At 36.9% G+C, this 22,689-nt stretch overlaps 1 pseudogene; it reads right to left on the reverse strand.

The window, feature by feature from the left end:
* Nucleotides 1–18,309: 18,309 nt before the first annotated feature.
* LOC102951789 lies at nucleotides 18,310–21,193 on the reverse strand (annotated as a pseudogene).
* Between the last annotated feature and the right edge of the window lie 1,496 nt (nucleotides 21,194–22,689).

The raw sequence follows: 22,689 nt of genomic DNA on the forward strand, positions 1-22,689 counted from the left end.
CAGTATAACCTTACCTTAACTAATTACAACTGCAATTACTCCATTTCCAAATTACATCATATTCTGAAGTACTGGGGATTAGGACTTCAACATATCCTTTTGAGAGGACAATTCAACCAGTAACACTCACTCAGGTTGTTAGAATTCATTTCCTTGTGGTTGTAGGATTCAGGTCCCTAGCTTCTTGCTGACTGTCAGCCATCTCCCACAGTTCTAGAGGCTGCTCACAGTTTTCCTCACATTTGGGCTTTTCCAAAATGGCTGTTTATTTCATCAAGCCATCAAGAAGAATCTCTCTAGTATAATCCTGGAAGTGATACCTGTGCTAGGTTGCCTGGAACTTAAAGGTAGTCTTTTGTCTTGATGCCTTACCTCTCTACCCAAAGGTGGAGCTTGAAGGGTCTCAAGTCCCATGGACTTGTCTCTAACAGTTTTTCACCACATACTAAGGCACAAGCTTGGTGCTGAGCCACCTATTTGGCTTCAAAAATTTGCTGTGTTCTCAGCTTCTCTTCCACCAAAGTTAATTGCATTATGTGAGAAATTTAAGAAGGCATTCAAGTTAATTTTTCCCCCAATTTTTATTTAAAGATCCTGGCAATAGTCCTTTCAACTATACTCATTTTCTGGTTAAGTTCTGTGGTCCCTTCTGCATTGTAAACATTTTTTATAAACCCCTTACTTAACTTAAAATCTTTAGGCCCTCTACCAGAATGAGTGATTAAAAACTTGGCATTTGTGTCCTTACTTCATTCTACTCTTCCAAAAACGTACTTGAAAACTGGTTACAAAGCATGCACCAAGATTGACACACCCTTGACTTTGAACTCATAGACAACTCTAAGAGAAATGTCTTGGGAATTCCATAAAATTCTAAGGGTAGCAGACTATGTCACCTCAGCATATGGTTATAGAAGATCAGGACATGCCACCTCAAAATATGCCACTTTTGTATATTATTTTCCCTTATCTGCCTAAAGACAGATCTTCAGATTCTCCAAAAGAAATGTAATTTTCATAAATTTCTTCCTTGGCTATTCCATCAACCAGAGAATACTGACCCTTATCAAGGAGAGGGAACTAGAAGTCAACACATCCCCCAAACTTCGTCACAAACCATCATACCTCCCATTGATTCTTCTAAGGGGCCATTCATCTTTCTAAAGTTCATTTATTCTCCCTTAAGAGGCCCCTTTTCCTTTCCCTATGAAGATGGTATTTAAGCCTGATTACTAAGCCACCATGAGTTTGAATTACTCATTTTCCCTGGGCATCTCCCATGTATACATGAAGTAGACATGTTAATAAGCTTCTGTTTGTTTTTTCTCTTGTCAGTCTGTCTTTTATTACAGGGGTCTCAGCCAAGAACTCAGAAGGGAGGGAAAATTATTTTTCCTTCCCTATAAACTTGTTTTATTTTTCAATATTCATACTTAAAACATTTGCCTGATACATTTTTCATGGTTCAAAATTATTATCCCCAGACTTTTGCCTCTCCTTAAAAACTCAAAAACACTTTGGATTTTAGTACGTAGGATAACAAAGAACACAGAATTTTCAAACTAATTTATGACTGGTGGTTTCAAGTGATCTTCCTAAGGCATAAAATGGTGGCCTTCTAACCACATCTGGTCTGGCTTATTTATCTCTCCGCCATATCACTCGTGGATATGCCTTTTATTTTTAACAAAAGCAATTTATCTTGCAAGAATTTTTAAGAATCCTTGCCAAACAACTTGTACTTCCAAAAACTCTGTACAGGTGACATGTCCTATGGGAGGTTTTGGAAGAAAACCAAGGTAAATTTCCAGTATAGCATACTTCTGTTTCTCTGGTTAAAGAATTTATCTCAATTGTTACTATCCATACTGTGTACTTTACTTGAAGGGATTTTGTAAACTAAATTATAATTTGTGCTAAGTCCATTTTTCCTCATTGGCACATTCTGTTAACAGTTTAAACAATATAATGAAACATTCTTTCTTTCAGAATAATGGATACTTTGATTTAGGTATAAATTTAGATTTACACATATGCCATGTTCAACTATCTTGATAGTATCATCTGCTTCCCTGCTAATGTCATTCTAGCATTTTTGCTTCTACTAAGGAAAGAAGAGAACTGAAATCCATAATTGCAGGAATCAAATCAGCCAGGAAAATAGAGACATATACATAGGTCTTTACTTTGTATTAGTTTCCACAAAGTGGTAAAAATGTAGAAGAGGTTTTTCTATTCTATTAAATTATATTCAAAATATATATAGTTTTAGTTTATTTTTATTATTTATATTTTAGTTAACATGCTGTGCAATATTAGTTTTAGGAGAATTCAGTGATTTATCACTTACATACAATACCCAGTGCTCATTACAGTAAGTGCCCTCCTTAGTGCCCATCCCCCATCTAACCCATCCCCCTACCTACCTCCCTCCATCAACCCTCTTTAATTTGATTTTTTTTAAACATTTATTTATTTTTGAGAGACAGAGCGTGAGCGGGAGAGGGGCAGAGAAAGAGGGAGACACAGAATCCAAAGCAGGCTCCAGGCTCTGAGCTGTCAGCACAGAGCCCAACAGGGGGCTCGAACTCATGAACCATGAGATCATGACCTGAGCTGAAGTCGGATGCCCAACTGACTGAGCCACCCAGGCGCCCTGTCCCTCTTTAGTTTTAAATGCTTGGAGTATCTCATATGACCACTCATTGCCTGTTAGCAGTCACTTTCATCACAGACTCTCTCCCACAACTCCTCACTCATTTAACCTTTGCTTCTTCCCAGTAGATTTTTTACTTGGTTTGTGTTTTGTGTTTCTGTCTAGTTCTGTTATTGGATAGGGTCTAAAGTGTGTGTGCATGTGCATGTGTGTCAGTGGAAGTTAGGATAGCACCGAGGGAAACAATTACATCCTGTAGTGGAGCTGGGGAGGTGGGGAAAGTCTGATGGTGATCTATCCTCAGCGTCTATATATAAAAGGTATTAATACTTTTTACCCTGGCAAGATTAAATCCTGTATGAATATGTTCTTATGTATTGATGCTAAAATAACTATTCCACATTGTGTTGCAGTATGAAAAGCCATTCTCTGTATCCTATCTGGCCTTGTTTAGCTGTAGTCTTTCACATCACAATGACTATTGCCTATTGAAATGATGAAAGCGCATCCTTGATCTGGCAATTAAGAGTAACCCTCTTTTGGTGACTCTCTTAGAAACAGTGGATGATAAACTCCTGCTTACTCAATCTATTTGCCATCCGGTGAGTCCATCTTTGGTTTCAGGACATCAATCTCCTTGAAGATACTAGACAGATTTGTTGTACATAGAAAAGCATAGGAAGCATCTGTAGGGCTTCATAGTTACTCCTATAAGTTAGCTAGTGATTGTTATATAAATCTGCATTTAAAACCAGGTATATCATGAGGTGCCTGGGTGGCACAGTTGGTTAAGCATCTGACTTTGGCTCAGGTCATGAACTTGTGGTTTGTGGGTTCGAGCCCTGCATTGGGCTCTGTGCTGACAGCTCAGAACCTGATGCCTGTTTTGGGTTCTGTGTCTCCCTCTCCCTCTGCTCATTCTCTGTCTCTCAAAAATAAATAAACAATAAAAGAATTAAAAAAAAACACGTCTATTATTTAAGGCAAAATAATTTGAGGAACATTTTTTTAACCACCCTGGACCTCGATTTCCTAGTCAGTAAACAAGGAATACAAAACAAGAAAAAGATATTAATGCCAACTATGAACTAAGACAGATAACATAAATAAATCATTTGGCACAGTGCCTGAACTCCAACTGCCTTGTCTTCTTGAAGATTTTGATGCCATCTGTGCCTGTCTTGGGCCTATTTGCCTTAAGATCCACTTCTTGTAATTTCCTTGCTCTGCTCTGTGGGGCGGAAGGCTGGCTGACTCTGCAGGCTCCTCTGTCACCCAGTGTCTAGAGGGGTCTGCCCAGTGGAGGATGGGAAGGTGACAAGAAGGAAGACACACACCTTTCCATGCCTCAGGCTAAGTGTCTAGAAGCTACCACAGCTCATGTAATGGCTCAGCGCACCCTGGACAGGCTGCTGTAGTCCACCTTCTGCTGTGTGACTTGACTCCTGGACTCTGGTAACTCACTTCCCATTGTCCCTCTGATTGGGAGGGTGTGTGTGTGTGGGGGGGAAGTAGCTTCCTGCAGCTCTTACTCAGAGTTGTCTTCCATGTAGTGTCTTTGCTCTTCCATGTAGTGTCCATGTGTCCACTACTTCCATGTAGTGTCTTGTCTTCCATGTAGTGTCTTTGCTCTTCTATCATTTGGGTAATGAAATGCTTATGTTGAAATTTCCTCTTTATAAAATCTCAAATGCTTTCTGCTTTCAGATTAGACCTAGTATTAGTTTTCTGTTGCTATAGACCAAATTACTCAAATTTAACAGCTTTTAAGAAGATTCATTTATTATCTCATAGTTACAGGTAAAATTCCACATGGACTCCACCTGATTTCCTACTTAGGGTCTCACAAGGCTGAAATCAAGGTGCCAGCCAAGGCTGTGCTCTTATCTGGATGCTCTCAGGAAGAATCTGCTTCCAAATTCATTCACATTGTTGGCAGAATTCAGTTACTCACGTTACAGGTCTTCATTTCCTTGCCTGCTGTCAGCTAGGGGCTGCTCTCAGTTTCTACTTCTCACACCACCTAGCTCCTCCAACTCAGCAATAGAGATCATTTGTTCCTCATGTCCAACCCCTCTCATGCTTTGAACATCTCTGATAGCCTCTTCTGACCACAGCAGGAGAGAATTATCTGCCTTCAAAGGGTTCATGTTATTAAGTGAAACCCACCTGGATAATCTCTATTTTAAGGTCAACAGATTAGTAACATTAACTGCACTGCAAGACTTCTTTTGTCTTCTAAGATAATTCAGTCATGGGAACAACACCAGGGAAGATGGTCATCATAGAATTTTGCCTTCCACAGACCTTAAGTGATCCATTACTCAGGCACTTGCCAGGTTTGAGTCCTTGAGCCAATGTTTAACCTCCAGGTGCCTGAGATTCTTTATGTATAAATTATTTATAAATAAGAGAGATAATCTGATTGCTAATTTTCTAGTTCTGTAATGCTACCATTTTGTGACCAGAGACTAGCATTACCTGGGCCAGCAAGGTTTTTCTCTCTTCTCTTGTGGGGTCCCCCTTTCACTGGGGAGCATTTTGATTTCATTTTGAAAAGGGGAAATTGTGTTTTATTAAAAACATTTCTTAAGTATAAGCATGATAAAAATATTTACATTCAAACTGTATTAACATCTATATTTAGGAATGAATTGGTCCTTCTGGTGCTTCCCACTGCCTCAGGTTCTGACCTGAATCAGTAAGTCCCTATGTCAGTGTTCAGGGCAATGCCCTGATGTGATGGTGAGCTGAAGACTATAGAGGGGCCAGTCTGAGAAGGGTAGTTAGAAGAGACCTCAGTCTCAGATGACAGTACCAGACCTGAGAGAGCTCAGACATGCCACAGAACTTCTCTGAACTTCAGTTGTATCAATGGTAGAATGAAGAACTTAGAATAGGGGGCTCATAGTTTCCTTTAAGTTTTAACAATGAACTGTCTTCCTCCATCTTAAACCCTTGACTGTAATAAAGCATAGCACCTATGTGTATATTGATATAAGGCTTATTAAATTCTCAAAAGAAAGCTGAATACTTTATGTAGTATCATTTGAAAATTCATTTGCATTAAATGATTTCAGTGAATAGTGTTTGGATGCTATGATTCATCACTACCCCACCCCCCCCACCATCTAGTCTTTCTAATTTTTAAAAATGTATAGTAATACGCCATAATATGGCAGTCATGCAATGCCCTCTTCTGGCTAAAGACCAAAGCACAACCTTTCTCCTTGTTCCAGCATTATCTGGAAATTTACATTTTCTTTTCTATACATTTACTTTGTAGTGTATGTTTCAACAATATTAAACCTAGTTATTTCTTATCAATTATAAAAATGAATGTGTTTTATTGATGATATAGGCATTCACCGGCCTTAGTTTAATAAACATAGGCAGCCTTTTTTCCTTTTTTTTTTTTTTTTTTAAATTTTGGAGCATAATCTATCTAGTTGGGATATTTTTAGTGATAGAATTAATCAATTTACAAGATCCATATTTTACATTGCATTTGTAAAGGACAAAGTGATGAAAGTGATGGATAAGTTCTAAAACAGCTTGGTATTGTTATAATTTTTTTCAGTATATTTGATTTTCTGACTCTGTGTGTGCGAACTAGCTAAATGATTGGTGCTGCTCACTAATTGAGACAAACTATACTGAGATACTATTTTGCCATTAATTTTCTTACAGTTTTGACCATCTTAAACAGTAATTATTAGCCCTTAGGACCATGTCAGAATCACTTGGAGGTATGGTGGGATGGCTAAATTTTGTCTAATAATGAAATATATCATATTATTCAGATGTGTTGACACATATTGATAGCCTTATACTTAGGGTTAATGATTTATCACCCAAACCTGTACACTTTGAGGGTGAAGAATCATTATTAACAATTATATCAGGAGATCAGCCTAAATCAGGGCTATTGCAGGCAAAACAGCAGTTGGTCATGATATTTATATTACAAAAATGTATCAACTGGAATAGTGGAAACCTGGGAATTATTCCTAAAATTCTGTATTTTGTATTTCTATTTTCAATGGTGTTCCAATCTTCAGTTTACACTTTCTGTTTATAACAAATAAAAATTGTGTTCAACTTCATATTCTCCTTTGGAGACAGATGGCCTAATTTCAAATCTTGCCAAATTACTTAATTTTTCGGTGCCTCAGTTTTCTTATCTGGTAGATGGTAATAACGATAGTACCTACCATATAGGGTTGTAACAATTAATGAGTAAATATGTGAGTAACATTTAGAATGATACCTGAAGCATAGGAAACCTTATTATTAATAATAAAATTACTGGAGAGTGTTATGCTAAGTGAAATAAGCCATACAGAGAAAGACAGATATCATATGGTTTCACTCTTATGTGGATCCTGAGAAACTTGACAGAAACCCATGGGGGAGGGGAAGGGAAAAAAAAAAAAAAGAGGTTAGAGTGGGAGAGAGCCAGAGCATAAGAGACTCTTAAAAACTGAGAACAAACTGAGGGTTGACGGGGGGTGGGAGGGCAGGGAGGGTGGCTGATGGGTATTGAGGAGGGCACCTGTTGGGATGAGCACTGGGTGTTGTATGGAAACCAGTTTGACAATAAACTTCATATATTGAAGAAAAAACACACTGTACACCTTAAATCCACACAAGTTTATTTGTCAACTATATTTCAATAAAAAAGAACTTGTTAAGAGAAAAAAAATAATGAAATTACTAATTTCTGCAAGTGAATGATAATATATTTAAACTTTTATAAAGTATGAGCATTTTATATGTTGTACATTTATTTCAGGAAAGCAGCCTCTAAGATGGCCACCAGTGATCCTTGCCTCCTGGTGTTTAGGCCACAGTGCAACCCTCTCCCCTTCAATGTGGGCTGGACTTAGTGACTCATTTATAATGCAAAAAAAAAGTGATAGAATTTCACTTCTGAGATTAGGTCACAGAAAGCCTGTGACTTCCCTTTTGCTCTTTTTCCCTTACTCTTTCCCCTCTCTTAGATCCACTGCTCAAAGAGAGAAGCAAGATGCATGTTGGGAGCAGCCTCACGGAGAGACCCATATGGTAAGAAACTGATGTCTTTGGCAAAAAGTCAGTGCGGACCTGAGGCCTCACAATACCCGTTTCCAGTAGCAAACAGTAATTGAAAGATATTCAAAGAATCAAATTGTAAATAGTAGGGAAAATGTGATTCTTTAGTTTCTATACCAAAAATTTAAGAATAATCCATCTCTGTTCATAAACAAAATCATTGGAGTTTCAAAGTCAAAAGTGTCTGTCTGTGCCTGGAAACAAAGAGATACTTAGTTAAGTTATAAATACAGCCTTCATAGAAACTCTAGTATGTAAATAAAACTGAAAGCTTCATGTCAATTTTGCCACTTGATGGAGCCATAATGCAAGAGAACACTTCAAAAACCATCATGTTTACCTGGGAGAAATCTTTATGACAAATGTGGATAAAATGTATAATTCTAAGTATTAGTTGGGATCATTCTAGTGATTACTTTCCACTCTCATCAAGAAATTTCTATAACATATCAAAGAAAAAACTGCACATAATAATCCTGAACTGTTCGTGGAGGATAATTTGCTAATTTTTATTTTTAATCTAGAAAATTTAAGAAAGGTTATTCCTTGGGAAATATATATTCATACTGGGAAAGATATAATGTAACAAAATATAAAGATGAATATTAAGGCTTCTAAATATCAATGTTTTGATATTATGAGAAGGAAATGTGAACCTTCCTGGAGAGCAAGGCTTACAGAAAGATACTTGAGTCAAGCAGTGATAGAGGAAAACTGATATTTTTTCAAGGAAAAAAGACCCAAAAGGTGGAAGTGTTGGTCACAGACAAACATAAAAGATTCATAGTCTCATCCTTGTAGCCCCCATTCCTTATTAGAACCATTATATTTGCTAAACACAGGTCCCGGATCCCTTATCTAAAAATTTTGGAGCCAACTGTGCTTTATAATTCACAACTTTCTAGATCTAAAAAAAGAAATATGGTATTTATATCATATAGTACATGACATTTTCAGCAATATCTGAGATAGTGCCCCTTAAGTAAATATGTTGTCTCAGGCTTGTTTCTGTAAGAATCAGACTTTGAGACAGAGGTCCAGGGAAGGATATACACTAGGCTATGCTCTTGGGACCAAAACCTAGAGAAGAGAAGGAGGCAGGACTGGGCAGAGGGGAATGTTAATTCAGTTCCAACGCAGGCTTTAGGCAACCATATAGGAGGTTCTTGATTTGATACAGTCCTCTAGAGTTGTCTCAACTTGGAGTAGGGAGGATGAGTCTGCATGACCCCTGTGTTGATCAATCATTGATTATAGGCTGCTGATGGAAAAAAAGGATAATTTTGGGTGTTGCTGTTTTCTTGAGACCAAAGAGGGCTGACATTTGGAGGCCTTTTTTTCTGGAAACCCCCTAGGAACTGAGAGAATAAATCCTTCATTCCAGTGCTATGGCCCAGACCACCATTGCCAAGATTTCTGAACCCCAGATCACCAAGTCCTTCTCAGGAAAAGGTTTTTGAATTCTTCCACTAACCACCAAAACTTGTCAAGGGGCACCAAGGGTACCCAATGATTATTTGAGTATTAAAAATATTGTTCCCTGCCTTCTTTGTATTACTGCTATTGATGAAAAGTCTTAATTTCTCTTACTAATATACTACCATTTGCATTCTGGTCACTTGCAAGGTAAACATGGAATATCTAGGTGGCAATCATTAGCATATAGTTTATTTTTTTTTCTTTATTTTTTTTAAATTAATCTTTATTTATTTTTGAGAGAGAGTGTGTGAGCAGGGGAGGAGCAGGGAGAGAGGGAGGCACAGAATCAGAAGCAGGCTCCAGGCTCTGAGCTGTCAGCACAGAGCCTGATGTGGGGCTCGAACTCACAGACCTCGAGATCATGACCTGAGCTGAAGTCCGACGCTCAACCGACTGAGCCACCCAGGCACCCCTCATTAGCATATAGTTTAATAGGGCTCTTGCTGTGTGTCTTGGTGGAAATGTTCTCACTTTGAGAGAGATCACACAGACAATGAAGCAACAGAAAAAGAAATCAAGGAATCAATCCCATTTATAATTGCACCAAACCCCATAAAATACCTAGGAATAAATCTAACCAAAGAGGTGAAAAATCTATACACTGAAAAGTATAGAAAGCTTATGAAAGAAACTGAAGAAGACACACACACACAAAACAAAAAAATGGAAAAAGATTCCATGCTCCTTGATAGGAAGAACAAATATCTTCAAAGCAATCTACATATTCGATACTACCAAAGCAATCTACATATTCAATGCAATCCCTATCAAAATAACACCAGCATTCTTCACAGAGCTAGAACAAATAATCCTAAAATTTGTATGGAATGAGAGAAGATCATGCAGAATGATAGGGATGAGAAGCACAAATTTGCCAAGGGATTCACTGAGAGTGATAATAAGTGGAGCTAATCCTGCGTCTACACTTTGGTTCATGGACCCAAATATTCTTCTTACTGGGGACACAGCATCATATAAAGGTATTTGAATTAAAGGGACCCATGTCTTGAAGAAAACAGTGTCATTGTAAAGCATCTTCTGGAAGCTAGCACTTTAACTTTGCCTTCAGCAGGTTATTCAACTGCTCTATCTGGCCAGCACCTTCCAAATGGCATGATAGGCTATATGAGTAGTGGACCATACGTTATGGACCAGCTGCAAACCCCCTGTTCTATAAAATGGGTCCTTTGATTTGACCCAATATTATATCTTGTTTTGTAGTGATGGATCATAGGTTTTATAGACCCTGGGACAGAGGTGCTGGCTAGGGTTCCATCCATAGGAAACACAACTACATAACCATAATCTGTATCTATTCTTATCAAAGTGAAGTATTATCTCTTCCAAGGTGGGGTCCAATGTATTCAGTTGACCACCAAGTAGCTAGTTGGTGCCATATAGAGAGCTCAGCTATGGTCTCTCCTGCTGACAGGTTGGACATTCTATGTCTTTGGCAAGTAGCAGCCCATACTATTGGCCCATGCATAACCTGTATTTCTGTCATCCCCATGGATACTTCTTTTATGTATCCATTTTGTCAACACTGAGATGGTTGATTACTAGCCAATTCAGTTTTTTTAATCAGGGTGTTTATTAACTCTTCCATAGTGTTAGATTTCTGTTGCCCATTATGGTGTGATATAAAGGATTCCACAGTATACAACCATTTTTACATGTCCATCTATGTGCCTCTACCCAGAACTCTTTGAAACTGATCTTTCATTTCATTTCTCTTTCCAGGCCCCTGATCAGCCAAGCCATTTCCCATTTCCCATTATTACATACATATACTAAGCTTGGGCCACCTTTCTATCTACCTAAAGCAGATGACCAGGACACTATCTGAACCTCTGCTCAATGAGATGATCTTCTGTCACCACTATCTTACCCTCAATGAAGATACAGTGTGGTTGTCATCTATTTCTGTCTTGTATCTACATACCAAGCAGACCCATTCAAGAACCCAAACCTTTCCATCACTAGCTATGAGGGATCTCTGTTGCAACCATAGGTATGAACAGAGGAAGAGGCACTGGTACAACAGTGGCAGATGACATGAGGGTCATTATAATCAGTTACGTGTACCAGGCTTCTGACAGCTAACCAATGCCACTGGCCTCTATTCTTTTGGGGATATTCATTTTTATTATTTCTAGTGAGTTCAGTCCTATAGCACCCTCTCCTGCCCCAGTCTGCAGAAGAAATCCATCACCTAAATTCTTAGTAATGTTGGTGCTCCTCTCACCAATCTAATCCTTACTGTGGTGGAAAATCATGTATCATGTGGGATCTTTAATTTTTGGCTTTATTAATAATAGTTAAAACTGAAACAGAATAGAGAGCCTAGAATTAAACCCATACATACATGGTCAACTGATTTATGATAAAGGAGCCAAGACTATACAATGGGGAAGGGCAGTTCCTTCATTAATAGTATTGGGAAAACCTGACAGCAAAGGAGTGAAATTGGATCACTATCTTATACCATACACAAAAATGAACTCAAAATGGATTAAAGACATGAACTTAAGACCTGAAAACATAAAAATCCTAGAAGAAAACACAGGCAGGAAGCTTCTCAATGATATTTATGATCTGACACTAAAAGCAAAGGCAGCAAAAACAAAAGTTAAAAAGTGGGACTACATTGAACTAAAAATCCTTTGCATGACAAAGGAAATCATCAGCAAAATGAAAAGGCAACTTATTGAATGGGAGAAAATACTAGCAAATTATATAACTGACAAGGAGTTAATATTCAAAATATATAAAGAACTCATACAATTCCATAGCAAAAACAAATAATTTGACTTAAAAATGGGGAAAAGAGGGGTGCCTGGCTGGCTCAGTTGGAAGAGCATGCAACACTTGACCTCTGGGTCATGAGTTTGATCCCCACATTGGGTGTAGAGATTACTTAAATAAATAAATATTTAAAAAATAAAAAAATAAAAATGGGCGGAACATCTGAATAGACATTTTTCCAAAGAAGACATACAGATGGCCAACAGATACATAAAAAGGTGCTCACCATCACTGATCATCAGAGAAGTGAAAATCAAACCACAAGGAGGTATCACCTCAAAATAGGATGAGAAAAAAAAAGCTGTTAGAATGGCTATTACCAAAAAGACAAGAAATAACAAGTATTGGCAATGATGTAGAGAAAAGGGAACCCTGTGCACTGTTGCTGGGAATGTAAATTGGTGCAATTATAACAGAAAACAGTATGGAAATTTCTCAAAAACTTGAAAATAGAACTACCAAATGGTCCAGCAATTCCACTTCTGGATATTTATCTGAAGGAAATGGAAGCACTATCTCAAAAAGATATATGCACTCCCATATTCACTGCACTACTATTTCCAATAGCCAAGACATGGAAGCAACCTAAGTGTCCACTGATGAATGAATGGATCAGGAAAATGTGATACACACACACATACTAAAATATTCAGCCAAAAAAAAAAAAAAATGAATGAGATGCTGCCATTTGCAACAGCATGGATGGACCTTGAGGGAATTATGCTAAGTTAAGTAAGTCAGACAGAGAAAGGCATATAACATATAATCCCAAATATATGTGGAATCTAAAAACAAACAAAAAAAAAACACATACACAAACAAAAACCTCTACTCATAGATACAGAAAATAGTTCGGTGGGTGCCAGAAGTGGAGGGTAGGAGAGGTGAAATGGATGAAGGGAACCAAAAAGTACAAACTTCCAGCTATAAAATAAATATGTCTTTGGATATAATGTGCAGCATGGGGACTGTGTTAATAATACTATATTTTATATTGAAAAGTTGCTAAGAGAGTAGATTCCAAATGTTCTCATGTGTGGTGATGATGTTACCTACAGTTATTGTGATGATCACTTCATAATATATACAAGTATTAAATAATTACATTGTTCACCTAAAAATAATGTTACAGATCAATTATATATCAACTAAATACATAATTAAAACTATAAATGTTCTTATGTCAGTTCAAGTAAATTTCTGTTGTCAAATAAATTTGCCAAAACGAAAAGTAACTTGAATTTCAGAGATGTTTATATTTTTGGAATTGTGGATAAGGTATTGTTAGAGAAATCCAGAGAAACCTCTCTATGGGATTCCTATGACAACCTTCAATAAATAGGGTGTCACATTCATATACCCAGAGACAGCAACACATCAGTGGTACTTTTTGTTCTCCACAGTTCATGCCCATCCTCATATGTCTATCAACATGTCTCTATCCCAGACCTCCTTCAACCTCCCTCAAGATCTTTTAATACTTCTCTTTCCAGGCCCCTGATGAGCCAAACCATCTGTCATTTCCCAAGATGCCACATATGTACTAAACTTTAGTTTAGATATAGTAGTGGGTGACTCTGAAACATAGGGGCAGGGACAGAAGTAGATTGGCTACTGGGGTCTCATGTCATAGCAGATAATTGCAACCACTCACCTATGATCCTGACCAACATGGAATAGGAGGATTAGCACAACCATAGTAGGAAGTTGGAAGACTGAGAAAATCCTCTTTACCTAGTGGCTACTAGCTGACAACACAGATACTGGTTAAATAATTAAACAGAACAAAATAATTGTGTAAGTTATTTCAAAACGCTTATCAAAGATGTAGAAGGAAAAAAAAATTCTAAGAACTCTTCAGTGTTCACTCGGTAGATGTTGTTACCTTAAAGTCAATTTATTTAAAACCAAACAAAACAAACTTTGAGACTCAGAGGTACAGCATGCCCATGTTTATATTTTTAGCACTGGAACATTTTCTCAATCTCAAACTTTGTAATCATCTGTGACTCTTATATCTCTTCAGATCCTACATTCAAGCAATGCTCATCATGTTTCCCTTAAAGAGGCTTCTGACATTTATTCATGATGATTTCTTTTCATCTCTTGTTTCTGACTGCAGACCCTTATTTAATTTTTTTATTATGAATTAATGTTCTAATTGAGCTTTCCCTCTCTAAACAAGCCTGCCTACCCTTGCAAGATTAGTTTTTCTGAAAATCTATTTTCAACAGTAAACTTCTGACCAAAAATTATAAAATACATAAATAAAAATCTTGTCAATTAAACAAGTTTGTTTGTTTAATCTAAACAAGTTTAGAAAGAAATCCCCAAAGTGAGAAAGTTTATTTACAGCATGTTTGAGTGATTACTTTTTAAGCTGGGTACTTCAAAAAGGAGGCTTGTAACTTAGAAGCAAAAGACAAAGTCTCCAAAGAAAAACAGGAAAATGTCAGAAATGGTCATTCGCAAATGAAGAAGTATAAATAGACAATGTACAGAAAAGAAATTGTAAGTTGATAATTATGAAAATGTAAATTAAAATACAACTCATGGGGCCCCTGGGAGGCTCAGTCTATTAACCATCCAACTCGATTTTGGCTCAGGTCATGATCTCACGGTCATAAGATTGAGCCCCAAGTCTTGCATTGGGGTCTGTGCTGCTGGGTGTGGACCTACTTGGGATTCTCATTCTCCATCTCCCTCTGCCCTCTTGCCTCACTCACTTGCCTGCAGATGCATGCATTCTCTGTCATAAAATGAAATGGAATAATGAAATGAAATGAAACATTAAAAAATAAAATAAAAATGAAATAAAATATTAAAAATAAAATAAAATATTAAAAAATATTAAAAAATAAAATAATAAAATAAAATAAAATAAAGCTCATTACCTTTCTATACTACCCAGAGAGGGGTCCATATGGTGTTTCGGGTTCCTCTCATAAATTAAAGGGAAAGTTTCATAAGTTTGATGTCCCACAAACAAAAAAGGAAGATGTCCTCAAATCCGTTGCAGAAGGAACCCACTAAGATAGCACCAGACTTGACTTCCCAAATGGAATAGTACATCTATAAAGGAAAAGAGATAGCATCTATATCATAAACCTGAAAAGAACCTAGGAGAAGATTCTGTTGGCAGCTTGTATCATTGAAAGCTCAGCTGATATTCGTGGCATATTCTCCAGGAATACTGGCTGATGAGATGCACTAAAGTTTGCTCTTTGCCCCTGGAGCCACTTCTATTGCTGGCCACTCCACTCATGGAACCTTTCCCAGCCACATTCAGGCAGCCTTTTGGGAGCTGCGACTTCTAGTGGTTACTGATCCTGGGGCCCACCAGCAGCCTCTCACAGGGGTATGTTGTGTTAATCTGCCTACCATTGCTCTCGGTAACACAGACTTTGCTCTGCACTATGAAGACACTGCCATGCCATGCAACAACAAGGGAGCTCATTCTGCAGGCCTGATATGGTAAATGCTGGCCCAGGGAGCTCTGAGCACATGTGACACCATCTTCCTTGAATATCCACAGGAGGTCATGCCTGTTCTCTACTTATAAAGATCCTAAAGAGAGTGAAAAGGAAAAGCAGGTGGAGATTGAACAGGCTGTAACCAAGAAGGAATTTAAGGGTGAATGGATTGCTCCAGCTCCCGAAATTTACTGCTAATTCAACCTAAAGTCTCTGACTAGTCTGAAGGTGTACAGGTTCCTTTTGTGCCTGTGGAGTAGTTCCCTACTGAAGACTGAAGCACTCAACCTGTCACCAACGACTGGTCTGCAACTCCCACTGCTCAGGCCACTGAATGGGTAGAAAGGGCCCCTGAAATTTTAAGTTCTTCTTCCACAGACTCTTGCCAGAAATGTAATGTAAATGTAAATAAGGGTATTGAAATGTTTCTTAAAAAAAAAAATTCAGCCCATTATTAACTGCTGTCATGTTGGTCAAGATTACAAAGAATGATAATATCCATTATCAGTGAAAGAGGGAGAAAACAGATCCCCTCATGAACACTACTGAAAGGAATGTAAATTGATACAAATTTTCTAGAGAAAAATTCCATAACATGTTCTTAAAACTTTTCAATTTTAAAAGATATGTTCTTTGATCTAGGATTTACATTTTTAGAAATTTATCCTAAGGAATAATAATGCATTTGCCCAAGGTAGATCTATAAACATGCTTGTCTCAAAAGCATTTATGCCTGAAAAATGAAACAGAAGAGAAAAACAAACAAGCTGGTTTAAAGAGCTGTGTAATCTTCATATGGTACAATACTGTGTGCAATCATCCAAATGATAAAATAGAATATATTATAGACTGGGAAATATATTTAGAGTCTTAGATAACAAAGCAAAATAATAACTAATATGTAATTTATGAAATCATATAAAGAAAATATGTATAAATAGAAAAAAGTGTCGAGGTGCCTGCATGGCTCATTCGGTTAAGCGTCTGACTTCAGCTCAGGTCATGATCTCGCAGTCCATGAGTTCGAGCCCTGCATCAGGCTCTGTGCTGACAGCTCAGAGCCTGGAGCCTGCTTCAGATTCTGTGTCTCCTTCTCTCTGCCCCTCCCCCACTTGCACTCTGTCTCTGTCTGTCTCTCTCAAAAATAAACATTGAAAAAAAGAAAAGAAAAAAGTCTCAAAATATGTAGCCAAAAACGCTAACAGGGTTTTCTCTAGTGATCTTTCTTTTTTAATTAAAAATACATTTTCCAAAATATGTAATATTTTATATAAAATGAGGGTTTTTAATTTTTATTTATTTAGTTTTTTTAGAGACAGCATGTGCTTGTGGGGAGGGGCAGAGAGGGAGAGAGAAACCTAAGCAGGCTCCACACTGTCTTGCAGAGCCCAATGAGGTGCTCAATCTCACAAACTGAGAGTTCATGACCTGAGCTGAAATCAAGAGTCGGATGCTCAACTGACTAAGCCACCCAGGTGCCCAAGTTTTTAATTGTAAAAATAAATGACTATTATTTGCACGCTAAAGAGAATACCTGAGGACCAGAGTCCCTATAGATCCCATTATCCTGTCATTTCTCCCTACTTCCTTTCCCTTCCACATAGCCAACCTGGGTCATTGAATTAACACAACCCACTTAGTCTGGAGGCTCTCACAGGGAGGACAGATATCCTGGCTGCATAATAATTCTTCTGTATTTGTGTCCATGGCCCTCTTAAACATTCAGCTTCAGGAATGACATAAATAATGTCAACCAGATAAGCCAAATGCCAAATCTATCCAGATAATTAACAGGGTGATAGATTTTGAAGTTAAATCAACTGAAGCAGTGATATTTAACGGTAGTGTATTGTTGTTCAAATGAAGGTTTTTTTGTAATGTCTTCTCCAGCCAGTTGTCTTTAATTAAACTTAAGAAACAGATAAAAATCCGTATTTAATCTTTTGAAAAATTAGAAGAATAACTAGTAGTTTCCACTTCTTGCTTCCAGTTATTGCCATTAAATTATATTCTCTTGGTATAACATATACATTGTAAAAAATCCCTAACACACACAAGTAACAAATCTATCAACATATATTTATAAGCACAAACATAGCAATATATATACTATATAAGACAGGAATGGTATTTCTGAATGCTTTAATCATAAATGGCAGCAGGTATTATAAGCAAAAAAAGTTCCCAGAAGAAGATCAATCTTCATTTTTAGCACAGGATAACCTTTTGTTTTATGGTACACATTTCACAATATTAAAACAACCTGGTTTACCTGATTAAAATCAGGGGTAAAAGGACAATGTTAATGAGAAGCAACAATGTATGAAAAGCACCCTGGGGCCATGTATTGACCAATTGGTGGAGGCCTAGTTTCAAAGTCCTACCCCTGCAGGGACAAGTTATCAAATCTTTACCTGTGTAGATGTATCAAGAATTTACATAGGGTGCCTGGGTGGCTCAGTCACTAAGCATCTGACTTAGGCTCAGGTCATGATCTCACAATTGGTGAGTTTGAGTCCCATATTGGGTGAGTCAGTGCCCTGCTTTGGGTGAGTTCCAGCCCTGTTTCCTGTAAACACATGAGCCCTAGGTGAGCCCAGCTTCTCTCTCTCTCTTTCTCTCTGTCTGCCCCTTGCTCACTTGCACTTTATCTCTCTCTCTCTCTCAAAAAAAAAAAAAAAAAGGTATTTACATAAAATTTTCAAAATGTGCATTCCCCTGTCTGGGTTTAAGGTACTCTAATGATAACCAATTTGGAGTAGAAGTGCTTCTTCCAAATCAGAATTAGGATTGTTTCCAAATTCAGCGAAACAGCAGTCCTCTTCTGTGTCTTGACTTCAGGTGACTGCTGAACGACAAAATGTTTCCCTCTCTTGGTGCACCTTCTCAGCCTCCTGTTGATTCCATCCACTGTTCAGAACTTTTTAACATGAATGTCAATTGTTTGCTGCCAGCCCTAGCTTCTGATACACTCAATGTCCCATTTTTTGCCTCAAATTTCAAGTGATCTTCAAGGGTTTTATTCATCAGCTTTTGCTTTGTGACAGAATCTTTGAAGCTTCTGAGTTCTCCTGTTTTGACATCATAAAACTGGGGCTTGAGGACTGTCTGCTGGTTCTCCCTAAGTCCTTCCTGCTGCTTTCTCCTCCTGGTGGAGAAATCTGTTGTTTCCTGACCTTTTCAACCCGTTTTTTTTTTTATCATCTGAGATCTTAGAACTTTCTGCCTCACTCAGTTTTTCTTTCAGTTATTCCTCCTCTTCTTTTTCATAAAATATTTATTGCTCTAAGAGTCTTCTTCCTTCACTAATTTTTTAAACAACTGGATTCAAAAGCTTTAATTCTTTACTCTTTGTGTCTGCTTTGAAGTCAGTGTTCTCAAACAATTTTAAGCCAGTCATTGATGAGAATATTAGAAAGGCTCTTAATTTTTTTTCCATGTAGATTTTCCTTCTCTTCCTCTCCCTCAATTATTAAGTGCCAGCTCTTTGTTAACTTTTGGCAATTTCCTTAAGTGGACTCTGTGCACATGGTCTATCTTCTGTCAGATCTTATCTTTCCTATATTCTTCATAAGCAAATGGCTTTACCATCAACTTTACCTGTGACAGTCTTACATCCATGAAAAATCCATGCATATATGCTTCATGAAAAGGTGATCTAATGAGATGCATGAGCCCTAAATTTTCAAAGTCTGTCTTGATGACAAATGTGTAATCATCATGAACTGTGCTTTCAAAATTCTTATAATTCTTTTGTCAAGTTTCCTAAAAAGACACACCACCTGGTAGCAGGACCTAAAACTAGATTACCAGTTTATTATAAAAGGATATAACTCAAGAACAGCCACATGAAAGAGATACATAGGGCATTGTAGAGCAAAAGGGCTCAGATCTTCCATGCCCCCTCCTAGTATGACACTTCTTGAATCTCCACATGTTCCTAACCCAACAGCTCCAAGGATAACGTGTTTTTGTGAACCAAAACATGAAACATGGATGCCATATATAAAAGTATACTTATGGGAAAAAATTTAAAAAAAATAAAAGCAAACTTATGGGGACAGTGGAGCAGCTTGTTTTAAATCTGCATTTCTTCTGATAGTCTGGGACAGATGATTGATTTGGAAGCATCTTCAGAAAATGCTGGAAAAACTGCTTTTTCATCTTATGTTTATTACCACCCCCAGGCTTTCAGAAACAATGTGAAAAATTAGGGTAAGCAGTTCTTAAGAATTTGAGAGTATCAGGACAAAAAAAAAATCAATAGAGTAATGTTTTAAATTAACAAATATTTCAACATTTTCAAAATGAAATAGGACTGAGAAGGAATGTGACTGTTTTAAATGCATACCATACGCTAGGTACTTTCTTATATATTAACTTCTTGAGGATACATATCCACTTCATAGGATATATATAGAAAAGAGTTTAGTCTAGCTAGTTTAGCAGAAATACTAAAGGAAATTAAATATCTCCTAGAATCTCTGGAAGAGTTGGAACAGAACCAGACTTGGATGCTGCACTGACAGGAATGGTACAGAGAGGAAAAAACTCTCAAATAGGACTTAAAAATGAAAATTATTCTGAGAAGTTTAAAAAGCATAATGGAAATTATTATTAGCATCATTAGAAACTGAAAGTCCATTAGAAAACATAGTGAATAACTTCTCTCAACTTTCACTTGATTGATCTTCATCTAATTTCATGGCCATTGTAGGTAACTAAAAGCAATATGTGTCCTTCACACTTGCTGACATTGATTCTAGTTCTAATGATGATTAAGTAAGTGTTACAAATTACAAGACAGTCACCAAAGTGATTATCAGTAGTAGATTGCATTATTTGCTCAGAATTATTTGTCCCCTCCCCAACTTTGTCATGCTTCCCCATTGGCAGGGAATATATCCTCTTGCCACACTGACATTGGTTTAGTAACATGACTTGCTTTGGTCTATGGAGTGTGAGGGGATGTGATATACATTTGTTCAAGTAAAAGTTTTATTTTATTTTTTTACTGTTTTTGTTTGTTTTGTTTCATTTTTTAAGTAGAACCCAATGCAGGGTTTGAACTCAGGACCCTGAGATCAAGACTTGAGCTGAGATTAAGAGTCTGAGCTCAACCAACTAAGCCACAGCCACCCAAGTACTCCCAAGTAGAAGTTTTAAATGTTTTGCCTGGATTGGCTCTGTCCCACCTGAGAAGCTGTTCTTTGCCATGAGAACATCATGTCACAGATGGTGGCTCCTCATTCAGAAGGGATCCAGGAACGAGAGGACTCATGGACCTGGGCCGAACCCAGTAGAACCCAGCAGAGAACAACCTTCAAATTATACCCACAACAATAAAAAAATGTGCATTGTGGAAAGTGGCGCAATTTTGTTGCTGACACTCACAAAAGTTGGCTAATATACAGGTAAGCACAACTTTTTTAAGTGGGATCAAATGTAGAAGTCACAAGTTTAAAGGGAAAATCCCTGAGATTAAATTAGTACTGAATTTTGCTTCCAGATACCAACCCAAGTAATTTGTTTCTCCCAGGAAAAAGATCTTTTAGCAAAAGGAGAAATATATTCCACAGAGACCTCAATCTCGTAAAAGAAAGTATATAGTGTGTATTTCACTTTTTATATAATACATGAACACCTTTGGAAACTTTACTAAGTTGTATAATATTTTATTAATCATAATCAGTTTCAGATACAAATAAAAATAAAATTGAATGTAGAATTCAGAAGATATGATTATTAGTATGAATTTGCTTTAAAACAATTTCTATGAACTAAACATCATTATTTCTGGGTATGTTCAAATATAAGACAAAGGGTTTTTTTTTTCCTCCTAAAATATTAACCCTCAGACAACAGCATATAGTTACTTTATATCCAAGTCTCACAAAGTCTACTTATTGCTGGTCCTCTCTCAGTTCCCTAAATTCTGACTAACCAAGTACCATTTAGGAAAAAGACACATTAGTCTGAAACCACACAGGTTAGTACTAGTATGCAGTGATTAATTAGTTGGTGAGAAAGAAAGAAAAAATTTTGATACTACAGATTTCTTCATTATTCTAGTGTGTATGACTTCACAACTGCAAGGATTTGATTGTAAATAAACCTTTTAAAATTTACTTAAAAAGCAAAGCAGAAAATGGTTGTGTTGGAGAAATCATGAATGCATATACACATAGGACAATATAAAAACCAAATGTACTCATATTTTTTGATTGTATACTTTTAGGATAAATTTTCCAGTGAGAACATCATATACAGATCCAAAAGGGGTCTTAGCTAAAAAAAAAAAAAATGTGGACCAATAAAATAATGTGCTCTCGACAAATGCATTAGAGGATTCAACAAGGAACTCTAATGACGATAAGACTGTTTTAGAAGATGCACATGGAAAGCCTGACTGAACTATTTTCAAGAAATGTGAAAAAGTGTATTTCTATATTAAAATGTAATTATATAACTTGTGATTTTGACTATACTTCATAACTTATTTAACAAATTAAATATTAAAAGTTGATATTTAATCATTTTATATACATAATTAAAAAAACTCCTTTTGAATCGTCCCCTCGGGAAAATGGGGGTTAATTCATAGTAGGAATGTATGGTATCTAACTCCATTCTGACCCATTTCCCTTTAATATTGACTAACTACTGTTATTAAATCTCTCATACTTTTCCCACCCAAGATAATTTCACTCATTCACTAATCAATTAAAAAGTCTAGAATGCAGTTTACAAGAAAAAAATGTCCATTTTGTCTAACACCAGAAGCCTAAAGATTCAACGGAAAGGCAGAGGTCTTATTTAATCATTCTAACTTTTGTGATTATTTTTACTTTTGATTAATGAAGAAGCAGCTAGAATTCAAGAGCCAAAGGGTAAGCTGTCACCTCAGGCTCAGATCAACCCTTTGCTAATTAGGACATTGCTGAGCCCAGTTAGACAAGTAATGATTTGACTACTGTCATTAGTAAAAGGGGGCAGCTAAGTTGGTTTCTTCAATCACATTTTAAACTGAATTTTCATTAAATCCATAAAGGCACATTTATTTGAAAAATGGCAAAAACAACAAAAGGAAGACTACATAATTCCCTTTCAGGATCTTTTTCCCCCATGGTTTTAAAATTCCAAAATTAGAGGTTGACTTTTACTAATAGGACACACAAATGG

This window comes from Panthera tigris, chromosome B1, assembly GCF_018350195.1.
Source record: "Panthera tigris isolate Pti1 chromosome B1, P.tigris_Pti1_mat1.1, whole genome shotgun sequence".
Taxonomy (NCBI): domain Eukaryota; kingdom Metazoa; phylum Chordata; class Mammalia; order Carnivora; family Felidae; genus Panthera; species Panthera tigris.